Source organism: Lepeophtheirus salmonis, chromosome 11, assembly GCF_016086655.4.
Source record: "Lepeophtheirus salmonis chromosome 11, UVic_Lsal_1.4, whole genome shotgun sequence".
In the NCBI taxonomy this organism is placed as follows: Eukaryota; Metazoa; Arthropoda; class Copepoda; order Siphonostomatoida; family Caligidae; genus Lepeophtheirus; species Lepeophtheirus salmonis.
In genome coordinates this window covers 17,438,239-17,453,031 of record NC_052141.2, presented here as the reverse complement: position 1 = coordinate 17,453,031, position 14,793 = coordinate 17,438,239, and positions in this window count along the sequence as shown.

The following is a 14,793-nucleotide window of genomic DNA, read 5'->3' as shown; positions in this document are numbered from 1 at the left end:
TTAGTCGCAATAATGATATAAAAATTGAATTTAGAGAAAATTGTCTCTCTTAAATGACCTCTAAATGAAAGCAAAATCATTGGAACATGTTCTTATGTATTTTGAGTGGAATGATTCTACAAAAAGAGATAACGTGATCACTTTACAAAAGTAAACCACCAAATTATGTTCAAATTCAAATGAATTGATTCCATGATTTATAGTTGATATCAGGACTAAAATATTGATGATACAATCGTTAAACTGGTTTGTAGTAGTATAGTGTTGGCTCGTGACGGTCATCATTAATCCTACATAGTATTAAAATAATTTGTATGTGTGTGTTAGTCTGTGATTTTATTGATCTACGTCTCGCTTAGAAAAACAATGATAAAAACGCATTTATTTAAAAAATCGAGACAGATAATGGGGTACTAAGAAAACTGTCCAAGGGAAAATTGTCATGGAGAAAATTGCCAGGAAGAAAATTGCCCTATATTTGTTCCAACTTCTTGAGAAATAATAATAACACATTATAAATTCACTTAATATTATTGATGACACATATCTAAACATATTTGTTTGTTCCATCCCCTTCAAGTGTGGGCAATATTATTACAATACAATTTTATTGCATTTTTTGAAATTCTATCAAATCTTCTAATAAATGAATCGAGAGGATTGGTAAGGGGGGGGGGATAAATAGCTTAGGACCTCTTAAAATATACTCTCAGCCCTCGGAATGGCCAATGTCCCCGGGGTAGTGTGGGATTGTTAGAAAATACCGCCAATACATCCAAGGAGCTCCTCTAACACCGCAAACAAGTTCAAAGCCTCGAGTTAGCCGGGGTCCTGGGTATAGTGTGGGATAGTTAAAAACTACCGCCAATGCATCATATACATCCAAATAACCCCTATAATATCAAAAAATAGTTCCAAACCCTCGGGTTGCGCGGGGTACTTGACGGTACCCCTGGATCCTTAAAAATCACTGCCAAAGCATCACATACATCCAAATAACCCCTCTATTACCAAAAAATCTTTATGTATATAATAGAGTTTATGTGTGTCTTTTATGGGTGTCCACACCGTTGGGTTTAGGAGGGCTGAACCTTTGTATGGGTGCCTCTTTTGAATCTTGTCAGGGCCTCCTCTCATATAAAGGGCACTTATTATATACCCAGAACACAAAAATTGTTTTTGGAACTGAAGGAGACTAGATAGAGGGTTGAGTTAAAAATCAAAAATTGTACGGCGTCTCAAAAAACAACTATACGAATAAAGACGTTTTCTAAATTTAATCAAAATAAAAAAAGTTATGGGCAATATAAGAAATCGGTGAAAACTGTACTTTCGTTTTTTTTTCAGGTAAAAAAAAAAAAATAAAAAAATGCAAGAAGAGGATGGATTATTGGATTTATATATAAAATAAAGTTTGTAGAAATATGTAATCTGTCATATTCTGAATAATTTTTTTCATCTTTTCCTTATTTTTCACCAAACGTCAATTTTTTAGAAAAAATGTCACAAATCGATGTATTTTGGATATAAAATAATAAGCATCAACACATAATATATTATTTTCAATTATCATTATGAAAAACTTTATTTTTACTTTATTACATAATTTGCAAAATAAAATTAGTTATCGAGGGTTATTTTTTCGACGACATTATTCTCCGTAATTTTTTGCTTTTGCAAGTACAAAAAAAAAAAAAAATGGTATGCTTTTGTTCCTCTTTCCAATGGGAATATAGGCTATTAACTACTTTTTTTTTGCAAAATTAGTGCAAATAATTTTTATGCAATTTTTTTCACGAATTTTGATTTGACAATTTTTCGTCACAAATAAAAGATCGACTTCTCATGTATGTTATTTGAAATTTATTATAATTGTTTATATGTTATATTATAGATAATGCATTATTCAATACGTATTCGTCAAACAGCCACCAAACTCCCGCCAAACGTGTCTAAGCATTAAGAAAATTACATTGACCATTATCAATACTATTTCCCACTCCCTCCTTGGCCTGAGCAACGCGGGGCAACCCTTTCAGGAGTGTCTACAAGTGGTAGGCTGGAGGGTTATAGCCGCCCCTCAAATTAAGGAATTTTTGCTTTTTACTACAAAATTTAATAATTGAATTTTTTTTTCAAAAAATTAATCTTTCACTGAATAGCTGTCGAATTTTGACATTTTTTCCCCAAAAAAATAATTTTTTGTGAACAACTGTCGATTTTTGAAAACGAAAAAAAAAAATACCCCTCCCCTCCCACATATATAATCCTACGGACAACCTTTAATGATATAAATTGTATTATTTTATATATATTTTGGTGGGCTTCAAAAACTTTTTGCGGGATAGCAACGCCATGCTATTAGCTATTCACAAAAGATTTGTTCTTAGAAGTCTTTACATTTAAAAGCCTTGAGGGCTATACCCCTCAAGGCCCCTGTAGTACGATATTGCTTATTTATCATCGACATTATAAATACTCGATAAATAGTATAGTGTGTCTAATGAAACCAATTTTTACTAGTCCAAAATCCGTTTCCACCATGAGTTGAGGTTTAGTATGGATAAGAATTTGTTTCAATATGTTTTTCTTGCATCAAAAATTGGAAGGCCTAGAGTTCCAGTTAGTTATAAAAATTCTCCAAAAATGATTTTTCATGCATAATAATTTTTTTTCCTTATAAAATATGGGTGTAAATTTTTTATTTGAACTTTGTAAAATAATTTATAGTGTAGAGTTATATAATTTTACCTTCAAAGAAAGTAACAGTATTGTCCGTGTGGTTATTTAGTCTTACCAGTGTCACTATTAATTACTGCGTACTTCCAATAACAAAGAACATAACTACGCAATGGGTAGTTATAATTATATCCTTTGTTTTATAAAATCAATCTTTTTTTTCCATAAGTTATTGAACCACAAGCAAATATTACTTATGTGTACTTATCATGGCTTCATAAACAAGGAACACTCAGGAGAACTTTTTATTTGGAAGTCCCCACAGTCTATGGAAATAGTTATACGAAATTTGTTCAAAGGCAAGAAAGAAGTGATGAAATGGCAAAACGAACAGAGAGAGACAAAGAAGGAATTGCTACTTTGGACAAAGAAGAAGATGAACCGAAACATTTTTGATGATTATAGAAGCAAATTGGATGATTATGATACGCCAAATAATCAAGCATACCAACCAGCAGTACAGAGAAACAATACTGAACTCCAAGAATCTAGCCAAATTCTTATTAGGTATGGTCTAAAGCGTTAAAGTAAAGTGGCGCTACAAGTACATAAACTTCTTTTTTTTCCAAAAGAAGAAGGCCCAAATGTAGTTCTTTTACAGGCGCTAGAGGGTGTTTGCTTACTAGTATACAGTACACTTATTATGTGTTTATTCTAATTCATCCTTCATCAACTACTCTTTACATGTTTGAATGAAATGTTAAATGGAAAAGGCGACATCTAACGTTTAAAAAATAAACTATTTTATGTCCAACAACTTTTTTTTGTTTACATTTGCTTTGTTGCGCTACTTTGCTTGAACGCTTTAGTATGGTCTTTCAGTTTGATCTGCTGCAGCATATGGAAATGCATTATGTAGAGATTTGAAGCTAGCTACTCCACAAAATTTACTTTCAACATTGAAAGTGGTTAGACAACAACACAAAGAAATATCTAAATAATATTAATCAAATTGTTGAAGAAAACAAGGGATTCATTTGTATCAAGTTTGATGGTCGCAAAGATCTTACAAAAACCTTGCCCAGGTCACAAAGATCTGAAATATTTGAAGAAACTACAACAGTAATTGTAGAACCTGAAGGTAAATATATCGGCCATTTTCCCCTTATTTCTGGAAAATCAGAAACCATTGCAAGATAATTATTTACTTTCATTTCTGAATCTGGAAGTCTTCATTCTATCAGAGCCATTGGATGTGAGTAAACTGCATTAAGTACAGGGCACAAAGGTGACATCATAATGCTTCTTGAGTAAAAATTAGACACTCCTTTACAATGGGTTATTTGCATGCTCCATTTTAATGAGTTACCCTTCAAAAAACTATTTCAATTTTATCATGGAAGATCAACAGGACCCAACCCATTTAGTTGATGCTTAGGTATGCTTATATCCAACTTTTCATTCCTAACGGATCCAATTAAATATGGAGCCATCAAAGGATGTGTTTAGACGTCGATGACTCTTTTAAAAGTAAACTCGGCAGGGATCAAAAGTACTTTATAGAAATTTGCATAAAATATTCTTTGATAAGGTCCAAAAGTGCAGTGGAAATAACCCCGTTTTTTAAAATTAACAAATCAATTTTTTTTATTAAATAAAAAATGTTTTTTACATCAATATTACATTAAAAAAATATCTTTGGAGAATTATTATAACTAACTGGAAGTGTTGACCAGAAGTAGCCCTTCGAATTTATGCTGCAAGAAAACAAATATTTCAGGACATTCTTACACATACTAAACCTCAAGTCGTGGTGGAAACAGATTTTGGACTGATAAAAATTGCTTTCATAAGACACACTCTAATAAATAGCTCGAAAAAAACAGATTAAACGGGCATTTATAAGCAAAAGTAATTTTAGAGTAGGGTATAGTGGTAAATCTTTTTTCTTCTTCTCCAGAGTGCTTAACATATGCCTTTGTATCAGAAAATTAGGGCTAAAATTGAATTTTATTTCAACAGCCTCCCTAATACTGGACATTATAGACGTGTGTCATGTTTGAAAACATGATATAATAAATAAAATTATATAATGTACTACGACTTAAAATATGTACCATTTGCAACAGTGATAGAGTGGCAATTTAGGTTGTAAATCCGAAGAATTTTTTTGCGTGCAAGTTTTTTTATTGTATGCAACTTGAAAAGAGTGTTTTATTTCCTAAATCAGTTATAACTACCATTTCATTCTTGATGAAAGAATATCAGTGTATGAAGTGTAACCACGAGTCTGTGTGCTCATGAATTACGGAGGGTAACTCCTCAGGGTAACTCTGAGGAGTTACTTGTTTGCACTTGTTGGGCTCAGTTTGGAATTGAGGATAGAAAACAGAGTTATGTAATTCGAACAACAAATTATTTTTTTATTAAGGACTTCCACAACAACATTAACTTTTATATATTATTATTATTTTTATATCTACGTTTATATTATGTCGTGGGTGCTATTAAAAGAAAAAAAAAGACATTAAAAACATAAACAATGCATTTTCCATGACCCTTTGTCGTCAAACTTCCTCAATAAAGTTATACTCTGTGTCGAAGCCTATAGGAAGGCATCCTCCTTTACATCGAATAGCATACACTGTTCTCAAAACACATATGTGATTAAAAATGCAATGTATGTTGACTTGAGGTGACGGTCATCCAGTCCTGTATGGTCTCATCCACCTCGTATTCATCTCTATTTTTTTCGTCTAGGATGGTACGGAGTCCCAGTATGCTGGAGCAGTCGTGGAAGAGGTAACATCACGTTTCCTTTCCCTTTCTGGATTCGATTTATTCGTGAAGAGGCTCGAAGTCACCATCCTTTAGCAAAACCATTTTTGTTTTGTATTTGAAAAAGAGTTCCGCATGGCGGTTCGTGGATTATGGTCATTGACGTTCTCTTTGGATCCCTCGTACCCTAAGAGTCTTTTCTCAAGCATTAATTTTCCAATTTATATTCGGAGTCCTCACCGACTTTTTATCTTTTTATTTGGGATTGCTTCCAGTCTGATTATTGAGGGAGTAAAGAGTCGGAGTCTTATCTCTGAAGATGAGTTTGTCTTCATTTGGATTCTTTTGAGTGTCAGAAAATTAGTCCCATCTGGCTCTCCGTCTTACCATTCTATTTCTCCTACGGAGGTAAGCCGACTTGATTTAAAAACTTCCTTTAAACTATTCTAGGGACTCATAGCAGCCATATCGTAGCCCATAGACTACTTAGTTTTTTCAAAATCGGCATGACTTCACTTGAAACTTTACATATTCCATCATTAAATGAGTGATTCATTCGTGAGTTAAACCAGCTTCTTATTCGGGGTGCCCAAAAGTTTTGAGTCACACACAATTGTTTCAACTATGTCAGGTTCAACGACTTCCACATCACCTCCACAGCCCCCCTTACTCCAGTCATTTCTGATTTCAGATAGGTAAGGTTTTGTATCATCACAATTTTTGACCGGAGTTGTTTTTGAAGTTATCCATTACTTCTAGTAGGGCGTCAATTGAGTCCTTTATTTCAGTTGGAGTACCTCTAAGAAAAATGGTTAAGTCGTTTGCATATGGCTTAGCCTTTATTTTTCCAGTATCAGAACTAATTCTTTTTATTATTTCAGGAGAAGATATTTTTAGTTTAGACCATTAACAGCTATAAGAAATAGTGTTAGACTCAAAGGACTTCCTTGGAGACATCCACGTTCAATTTTGTAATGTTCTTTTTTTGCCTGGCAAGTCAAGAGAACAGTGTGATTGCCGTAAGATTGTCGAGTTGACGAATTAAAGTGGGGGGGACTTATACTAGACAACTTGTTCAATGATATATCTATGAGAGATTGTGTCGAATGCACACTGAAAGTCGATATGTAAAATTACGTAGTCCTCTCCACTGTTATGGATTTGGTCTGCCAAACGGCTTTTGATAAAACTTTTCTGATCCACACTGATAATAGAAGGGAGGATTTTAAAATTCTATCGTTCAATAATCCAAGCAGTATTTTGTATGACGTATTTAACAATATATAAAGGCCTGTAGTTATCTACTTTGCGGGGATCCTTCCCTTTTATCGGGATAAGAGGGACAATGGCCTTGCTGATAACATTTGAGACATAAGCCTTATTAAAAGCCTCCCCATATACTGCTTTTAGTATAGGTGCCAGTTCCTCACAGAACATTTTATAAAATTCAAAAGGCAAATCAGAGGTGCCAGGAGACTTTTATAATTCTTTTATAAGACTTTATACAGTCAATTATTTATTTTTCTCTGATACTCTACTCGATTCCTTCAAAATTTGATCAAACATTGTTGATAATATTCAGATGTCCTAGGTTTTGAGTATCCCATACCTGAATCGATGATCACCACTTCTGACAAAACTGCAAATTTTCTTAATTTTACACTCTTTGCACCTATACTTTTCCATGAAGTATCTAGTTGCTTCCTTTTTTATATCATTCGGATCATCCGATATAGATCCATCTGGCATTTTTAAGCGAGTCAGCTCTTTTTGAGGTTTATAACTTTTTTCTAGGTATTTAAAGGAGCATTTTCATTTGATATTCTGATCCACAAGTTTGTATTTACTTCTTATTATTTTACTTTTACTTATTTTACTTCTTATTGATTTCTTATTCAAGTCCTGTAGTCCTTCTAATCATTCTCTGAGTGTTCTTTTTTCCTTTGTTCTACCAATCCGGCGCGAATTAGGATTCCTTATTCCAAAAGCCCGGAAAGTTGCCTCTCAGGAAGACATTGGTCTTTGCAGGGCGATAAAACGGAGCTCTGTCTTGAATGAAAACAAGTTCCTCCCGAACTTTTCTCTGGCCCAAGGTAACACTTTTTTTGCTGGAAGTTCGATGGAAGCATCTGCATTGAGCTGCTCCTTTGGGAGGCAGACATCGCTAGTGCAGCCCATAACACCCAAGACCAACGTTCTGTCTGTAATTTTTGTTCTGAAGACATGTCTCACTCAAACTACACCTGAGCTTTTTGGATATGGCCATGAGGGACATGCTGCCTGAGAGAAGCTTCAAAATTTAACTCCTTTGTTGCTCCATTTTATTCGTTTCCATTTCTTTTGTTTTGTATTGAGTCGAAACTTTACATAAGGAATCTTGAGTCATAAAACTTATTTCTGACTGAGTTTAAAGACAATCGAGCAATAAAGTTCCGATTTATTAAAAATAATAAAATTATAAGACTATAATCTCACATCTTCGTTTACTGTATCTTAACTAAATATATATTCTTTATCCTTGTAATAGATATAAGAATTGTAATGGTATAACCTTGTATTTCTATTAACCTTGTATTTGGAGTATAAAAAAACCAACTAACCGGCCGATTTTTCAAAAATATAGTGCAACCATGAAAAAAATGATGTATATGTTGTGCGTCAGCATCAAATCAATTATGAGCAAAAATGAAAAAAAAGAGAAAATCACAAAAAATATTTTTTTTCCATATATTTACATACAGCCCAATTTTTAATAGACATATTAAAGTCAACTATAGGTTTCTTATTCAGCTTACTGGGATGAGTTGATATACCCCAGACCGTTAGCAACAGTTTATAATCTTTATTTCATTTAAGAGACTTATATTGACCTTTATATGACCTCTTTCAAATAAAGTTTGTCAACTTCTCATTATATTACAATATTTCGTAACACATATTTGAGTCAATTATGGGCTTTGATTTCCAATTTGTGGGATGGGTTAAGATATTGAAGAATGTATACTATATTTTATAATCTTTCTTTGATTTAAAATAATTATATGAGCTCTTTTAATTAAAATCTGTAAATTCTCCATATAATATATGTCCAGTGCTCTCGGAGCACTGGACATATATTCCATAAATATTCTTTTTTTGTAATGATACAGTTTGGCTACTTTAAATATAATTTTAAGTGTTAATAAGAACAATTTGTTGATCGAAATTGACAAATATTCCAGACTCAATTTTTAGCAAGATCATTCCAGCTTGCTTTCGTCCTGACGAGCCACAATATTTGTAATAAATACAAAAGTCAAGTAAAGAAGAAAATTTTAATTAATTTTTTTACTTACAGCCATTATTTTATAGACATATTTAAGTCAAGTATAGGCTTATTATTCCAATTACTTGAATGCATTAAGATACATAATAATTTTATCTATAGTTAAAACCTTTATTTGATTTAAAAGACTTATATTGGCCCTGAATTTTCAACTAAAGTCTGTCAACTTTTCGTTTTTTTTGTGAGGATCCATTTTGGTTAATTTAAGTGTAATTTATGACACACCAAAGGAATTAATAAGAATAATTTGTTGAAATACTTTGATGATAATTTGTTGTTGAAGAATGCAAATGTAATCCACTGTCAAATTAGAAAAAAATCATTCTAGCATGCTTTTGTGTTGAGGGCCCATAAATATTGGTATATGTAGGGATGAAAATCCTGCTTACAATTGAGACTCTTTCCACCAAAGCTATTTAGATTGTTTACAATTTTTTTTTTCTCTATAAATATATCCAGTTGAATTTCTTTTCCCTATATATTTTAATTCATTCGAAGTGAAAGACCTTCTTTTTAAATGGACTATGCCTTAGATAGTGAACCCCTCTTTGCTCATTAAGGAGACTGGTGTGACCAAAATTTGAACTTATGTGCCTGAAGCAAAGTATTTACTATGTAGGCTTTGCAACTTTAGTTGCGATAAAACTAACAGGAAGTGTGTCCTATCAAGTATAGGACTATTAGGCACTGTTATAGGCTATAATAGTGCACCAGACACAAAAAGAATGAAGATTTAAACGTCCCTCCGACGATAACAGCCATATCATCGTCAACACTAACCTAGTGAAGAATTAGACTTTGCTAATATCCCCCTTCCCAAGGTCAACAACAGGGATATTTAATTGTATTTTGAGTTTTTTATTTGATTGTTTTTGTTGTTGATTATTTAGCACCCGTTTTATGCATTATTTAACATCCCTAGACATGACTTTTCATTAGATCAACTACAATCAGCTGTGACAAGCGAGGAATTCCTCGGATGTTGATCCCCAATTCTACTCTGATTCTAAAAAGGACTTACAATTATAATTCCACAACAAATTCTCAGGGTTACGCTTTTATACGCTTACACACGATTTTTTAATCAGGTTTTGAATTTAATTGAATGTTGTAGAAAACGAATTTCACTACTCATGTGTTAAATAATAATGACAACTGCTAAGGGGAAAAAAATCATTCCTAATTCCAAAAATACGGAACAGCTAAAAAATTCAGCGTATTTCCATAACTGAGTATATATCCTCAAATCTATGGTCTATCCTTCCTGAGAGACTCTTAAAAAATTGTGTACTCTTGTAATTCATGACGAGTTGATATAACGAGTCACGAGTTCTTACTCATGAATGATTCAATTTATAATGAATTACGTGATACTTCAATGATTAATTTTCTGCTTGTTTATCATTAAAATGCTTATAAAAATGATATTTATAGAAGAGCACCAATGCTGATAATGAAATATAGAATGTCTATAAAATGAGTCATATTACGGAGGAAAATAGTACTCAATACTTTAATTTAATCACAAAACGTTCATTATTAAAAGATGAGATATAATTGTAATGAATGTATAATAAAAAGTCGTTAAATAAGACGATTTAAAATATCCTTCAATTGATATTATACGTAGATTATAATATGTATGACAATCTATAAACAAAATATGGAATAAAACTGTATTTTATCTCATAATTTAATTTATTAGAAAAAGTACAAAGGACCCTTATAATCACTTATGTGAATATTGTCTAAATGGAAGTAAGTCTTAGTTTCAGAAAAAAAGAAACAGAAAATCAACATGGTAACAATCTATTTCATAGTCAGCAAAGTTACCCTATAATATTTACGCTCTCTTCAAATTAGCAATTATTCATATCCCTATTTTTTTTACCTGTGTTTTTTAAAAAGTCAGTTGATGAAGTTTCTGTTTTTTGCCTAATTAGTGTTCTTAACGTTGATTGGTTTAAATAGAATGACCTCCTTTGAACAATTCTTGATGAATGGTTCCCTAGTTTGGAAGAATTGACTAAGTGCTACCTACTGATTTTTGGACCGTTTTAAAAAACACTTTTATTATTTTCAATCCGAATGACATTGGTGCAAGATCAGTGAGGAAAACAACAAGACATCTTATCTCTGAACAAAGAAAGCTAAGACGGTTGAAAAAAGTAAAGAAAATTCTAAATTTTCTCAAGGCAAACATAAATTAGAGCCAAGTTTTGCTCTTTTCTGTTTTCCCCTTGAGTGAGACATGTTTTCAGAACAAAAAAAATCTAGTGGACATCACAGGAAACCAAGTATCCCCTCCCATTTTTGTGGTGAGGAAGGAACGGCTCAATGCAGATGCTTACATGGCACTTATACAAAAACATTCCTCAGGTTGCCAAGAGAACAAAAAAAATTATACACCAAAAAATGTTCATGACAATTTGAAGAATGTTCTTGAGGAGAGCAGCTTAGCTCTCATGAAATTTCATTAAATTAGCTGCTAACATCTATGAAATGATAAAAATAAACACATCCACACATTAATTTGATGATGTCTATCCTCAATAGTTGTACCCCAAGTCCCACTAGGACGTCAGCAGAGTCTGTAGGAGGTGGGCTGGAGGGGCTGTGCCCCCCCCCGATTTTTTTTCTTCTAGCCTTTTTGCAGTGGATTTTTGAAATTTGTTTCGACAACAATTTATATTTGAAGTTTCATTTTTATAATTTTTTCGGCAAAAATACAATTTTTCAATTTTTTATAAAATAATTTTATTTTCATAAATTTTATTCCCAAAAAATTATATATTTTTCCAAAAATATAATTTCAAAAGTTTTTCCCCCTAAAAAATTTTGGTTTTATCAAATTTTATTCAACTTAATTTTCTTGGATTAGCTTTGAATATTTGAAACTCATATAAAAAAAAATTAATTTTTTAAATTAAAGATTATAAATTTAAATTTTTCATCTTTTTGAAAAATTATAAATAAAAAAATTTTTTCATCTTTTTGAAAAATTATAAATAAAAATTTTTCATTGTTTTTTCCAAAAATTTTATTCCAAAAAATTTTGAAAAATTATAAATAAAAATTTTTCATTGTTTTTTCCAAAAATTTTATTCCAAAAAATTTTAATTTATGGGAATGACTTTGGATTTTTTAATTTCTTTTCGGTAAAATTTAATTTTCTGGGAAAAGCTACGGATATTTGAAGTTTTTTTTTCAAAAAATTCAATTTTTTGTGAACATCTGTGGATTTAAAAAAAAATTCCAGACTAATCTGAGATCTATATTTATGAAAGTATGTTAATCAAATTTAGTTCACAAAATTGTATAAGTAAAATCACGTGGAACTTGGAACGGGGTTGACGATAATTTTTGTCCACATCAAGATGAAGATTTCAAATTGGAAGGTCTCAGATGCAAAGTGTGTCCCGATCCGGATCATGCAACAAGACTCAGCACCCTGTCTGGTCTCAGATAGGTAGCTCAAGTGGGCAACTTCATTGTAAAGGAAATATGGCCCCCAGCAGTCTGGATCTCAATCCAATGGATTATTTTGTTTGTGCCACCGTTGAATCTAAAAAAAATCAAACATCATATCCAATCAATAACTCTTTGATTGTCTCTGTCAAGGAGATAATGACCAATATGCCAAAGAACTACTTCGTCAACCCTTGTTCCTCCTTTTTGGCCCAGACCTTGGCATTCATTGATGCTAGAGGTGGATACATCAATTGAGCAATTTTTCATCATTCATATGTACAATTAAAGCTAACTTTCATGCAAATCCTTCAAAAAATGCGGCCTCAGCGACAATTTAAAGATTTTCGAAAAATGTGCTGATTTGATCTTACCACCCTGTACATTATCCATAAGGTTTCCCGATTAAAAATCTCCACCCTGTATACATATAAAGCAACACAATAAACTGGGATTTTCTCCTTTCTCTTATGTTGATTTAGACCAGGTGACTAATTACGTAACTACAAAATATTATGCAATGAAATTTTGTTTAGAACAAAGTATTCTATAACAAGAATATATGTTTTTCAAAAATCCAATTATTATGCTGTAGCTGAGTGAAACAACTTTTTCCCTAAAGATTACATGTTTTATCAATAGGGGGCGGTATATCTATAAAAAAATTTAATATGATCTTAATCAGTAACAAATATTCTAACCTCCTTCCACTAAACTATTTTTTTAAAAATCCCGTAGATATTTTATTCGATGGAATGAAATTAATACGATGAAAAGTAATGGCTCTTCAAAAATAATTTTATAGTTTTTTCAATTTATATATTATTATTCTATGCCTTTCTAATTTCCATTATTTGACAAATTTACAGTATATTTTTAATGGATAAACAACGAGATATTTCATACAATGAGTGGGTCCTTTCCCCACTTTGTAGAATGGTATAAATATTTGACGAGGTATTTAATTAAATTGCATAATAATATTAAGCGGTTCAAATACGATTTTGAGTCTCTATATAATTCCAGATCAGGGGTGTCAAACTCATTAGGGTTTGGGAGCCGAATACATATCATGCCCTACGTCTAAAATGCAACAGTTTTTTTAAATAGCCCACCTTTGTTCTATATTTTAATCATGTCAGAAGGATTTGCCTGGTACATTTTTGCCTTATGATACTTTCGCCTTGTCGCACTTTCGCCTTGAGACGTTTTCGCTTGTACTTTTTGCCTTATTACGTTTCCTCTTTATGACATTTTTTGAGGCAATGTTATTTCTTCTTAGTTATATATGATTTTTAGTGAAGTGTTTACCGTTGTATTCCCAATGGCGGGTCACTTGCCATGTTTAGGTATATCCCTCAGTTTATAAAGTAACGAATATTTCTTTTTGGAAATAGCTAATAGTAATAAATGCATTTTATTTGCAAGATAATTTACTCCCGCGGCACAGGGAGGGAAGCACAGCAAAATCTATGATTGTGATAACTGATAAGTTAATGATCTATGTTGATATATAATATCATATTCACAAATACATGTAGATTTTCATGGACGAGGTCCCATTGTGATCTATAACTCTAGTACAATCTCTGATATAAATAGAGATTTCAACATCTCTTCCAATGATCCCAATGATTCTTCTCAACAGACCGTCGCAGTAGCATTCCGTGATTTTTCCAATGCTTTTAAGCCTACATATTATTATTAAAGTTTGAAGAATTGTGAATGCAACAGTAATCATTCCACTAACAAACCTATATACCTGAGAAAAAAGTTCATTCCCTCTTTATTATCCAAGAGAAAAATGTCACAAGGCAAAAACGTCGTAAGGAAAAACAGTACGAAGTGAAAACATTTCAAGGCAAAATCTTTACAAGGCAAAAAAATTCGCGGCGAATCATCCCAGCACCTTTTTTAATAAATCATTATCAACAATCGTACTAAAAAATAATAAACAAGAAAAGTCAGCTGAGAAATAAGAGCGTCATAACCAAAGACATGGAGCAACGTATAGCTGAAATTTTGGAGCAACTGCTCATAGAAAATTAACATCAAAAATATGTATATTGCTGGGCTGTAAAGCGTGTACCAGGCGACTGCGAGAGGCACACCAAAAGCTTCCAAAAAGGTCAAGATCACAGTCAAATAGGCTAAAGGAATTGATTAATGACTTTGGCTGTCAATTTGACAGTATTTATCACACTATGCACCGTTGGGTGAAGCAAGACTTAACCCCTTAATACCTACAAGATAACTCCTTGTCAGAGGTTGAAGCCTTTGGATTGAATAAAGTGAGTGACTTGGTGCAAAATCCTCCTCAATAAGCTTGAAAAGCAAGACTCTTGGCCCTTACAGCCCCAACTGTTACCCCCTGGACTTTGGTTTACTTGGGCACCTCAAGGGGAAGTTTTTTGGAGCCTGATACACTATAAAATACCAGTTCAAGGCCGACATCATCACTGCTTGAGCCAAACTAGAACTGAGCTTTGTTAAGAACTCCTATAAAAATTTCTGCACTAGCCTGGAACTGGTTATTATGGCAA